Here is a 3,044-nt window from a genome sequence, read left to right on the forward strand (position 1 = left end):
CTCCACAAGTATATCTTCACCTAAAGAGATGATGTTGTCATACTTCCTTAAACACAGTAAACTTTAATCCTCCTGGGAAACTTAAAGAATGGTAAACCCTATGAAGATGCTCTCAACACAAGAAGCAACCACTTACCATTCCTAAAAATGTCACCATAATTGCACTTTGAACCACCTCCTAGCCCTCCTAAGCATGTTGGTGATGTCCACATTTCCAAAATCTATCGCTATAGCTTATCACCGATTATGCACTCAAATCACTTCATACACTGAGACTATTTTTTGCAATATAGATGAGCTACCTATCCCCAATCTATCATTTCTGGAATTTTCTTATTTTGCTTAAATCTTGTTTTGCGTCTCAGATCATTTTATCCTCTTTTCCTTGACATTTGGGATTTCTTTAGAATGCAGTTTGACCCTGGACTCCTACTAATACATGTGTTGGGGTAAAGGCGATGTCTCTTAACTAAGCCAAACGTAGTGTTCGACCATCCACTTACTTTCCCCTTATTACTTGTACACATACAAGAACAACGAGATCTCTCAGTCTTACTTCTCGCCTTCCACTCTCTCGCATGCACTGATTCGCACACACACTCTTTCATCCAGTATCAGAGCTTGGTTCTACACAAAGAGCTCATCATACAAAGCTCTCACTTTGTGGTGTGCAAACATTTGTGCATTGACAAGTACGTGGCCATTTTGGAGCCATTAGAGCATGGTTCATGTGAGATCACTCATATGTGGACTTGAATTCTTTGAAGGAACGCGTGAGCAAAGTGGAGTATGACCATGTATTGAAAGAGGAAAACTTTGACACCATGAGTCGGGATGTATGCAACATGAAAAAGTTATGCACAAACAAGTCTTAGGCTGATGTATGTGGTAACAATGTGGTTCCTAATTCCTTTCTCATGCAAGCTATGACCCAAACAAATAATGTTGAGAATGTGGATGTAGAGGAGTTGAAGGAACAACAATGACTCTCCAAGAACATTGTTATTTGTGGAATTCCCAAAGAAAAGTTAAGAGGCACCAACTTCTCTTGCCATTGTTATCAAAGATTTCTTCAAAACCCACTTTGGCATGTCAAAATTTATGGTTTATGGAGCACATAGATTGGGCGATAAGGGAACTCCTTGCTTAGGAGAATGGCCAATTGTATTCATCATGCCGGATGAGACCAAATGAAAGGTTATCCTTGATATTAATTGGATTTATTCGAGGGATGCAAAATGTTATGTATGCGAAGATCGCACTATTAAGCAACAAAATATGTGTCGCAAGGCATATGAGGAGAGGAATAAGAAAAATAAGGAGATCTCTCATGAAGAAAATGTGCCTAAGGAGAAGGCAAGTCCCTCAAGCAAATAGGAATGTGCGATCTATGCGACCGAGTTACAATTGAAAGTATACGGTTGGAATTGCAATGGATACCCATGGAATGCGGGGGTTGGCATCAATGACCTAACAAGTAAAGCCGATGTTGTGCTTCTTGCTAGAACTTGGGAGCATGATACAAAAAGGATTAATGGGTTAGATTACAATATACATTCATTGATGTGTTCGAAGAATCTCAAGCAAAGAAGAGGGCAAGGAGGGGTAGCATGTTGATTAAGAAAGGATTGGAAGATTTTGTATCAATTTTGAAAAATGAAGAGCACAAACATTATGTATGGTTGAAAATAATGACACCAAAACGAGCACCCATTTTTTTTGCCAATTGCTATATTCCTCATCATAATTCCTCCTTTTATGTGACCTACAGGACCAAAGTTACATGTGATGTAGTATGTGTGTGGTTGATGAGTGACTCTTGATGCTCCAAAATTGTGGTGATGAGAGTCGCAATGGAGGGCCCACATTGTGGTTGGGAGAGGAAAGTGTATAGGTCTAAGTCATGGCTAAAAATGTGTGGGAAGTAACTTCGTATGTGACCAAAAGCTGAGCACTCTAGTAGTGTGTGGTACTCAGATTCTCGAACTTGTAGTGAGCATAATGTGCACAATCAATTTGACTCTTCTCCATTGCCCCAATGCCCTATCTCACATCGAAGGGAGTTGGAGCTAAGCCGAATGGATGTGATAGTGCGTATCACTAACAAGGGGATAGGCTCAAGCATGTAAGTGTGAGTACGGTTTCCTCTTTCAACAAAGAACATCATTTTGTAGTTGGGGGCAATATGGGTGGTGTAATGTATGAAGCGTGACCCACCGAATTTCTCCCAGGCCATAATACATTGGCATTGTAGAAAATCTTCATTCACTTGTGAGTCAATTGAGGCATCATATAGCAAGTGTAATGCATCTCATCTCCCAAACCACTTCTTTATGTTTTGCATTTATCCCCTGCTCAAGATCTTGCTTTTATGCATCTTTTGAACTTTTTTTCTCTCTTCCCATGCAATTGTAGGAAGTCGACGTGAGGGGTTTTGACACATCTTTATCATGTACGCCACAACCCTTTCCATGCCCATAACCTCAATTGGAAGAGATCTCGACTCATGAAGTAGAAGCATAAATGGTATTTGTGTCTTAACTTGGAGAAAGCTTGTAAGGAAACACTTTTGGACATTCTCAAACTCTTTCCAAGTAGACTTTGTGATGCTTCCACCCCACACTTCAACCCCATAAAGAAGAACCAGTGTCACCAATGTGTCAAGAAGGTATTTATTGAGAACCCAACATTGATGTTTCCCACATTACACATGTTCTCAAATGCATAGTATGCTCTCTTGTTGGCTTCCAAACAATGCATAGCACATTCATGCCACTTGTGATTGGCCGAAACCTCAAGCCAAGGTACTTAAAGCTCTCAACAACTTCAAGTGTCTCATTGTTGTACACAATGCATGGCTTCTCCTTATGGTTGGTTTTCACAAGCATAACCTTTGTTTTTCATTCATTCACAGTTAGCCCACTATGCAAGCAAAAGTTCTTAAGGACAACCATAAGCTTTTGTGCATCTTCTAAAGTGTTTGCTAGAAGCACTACATCATCCACATACAACAAAAGCATGATTACCGCGTCGCAAATAGTGAC

The sequence above is a fragment of the Adiantum capillus-veneris genome, chromosome 27, assembly GCF_014529385.1.
Source record: "Adiantum capillus-veneris isolate H3 chromosome 27, ASM1452938v2, whole genome shotgun sequence".
In the NCBI taxonomy this organism is placed as follows: Eukaryota; Viridiplantae; Streptophyta; class Polypodiopsida; order Polypodiales; family Pteridaceae; genus Adiantum; species Adiantum capillus-veneris.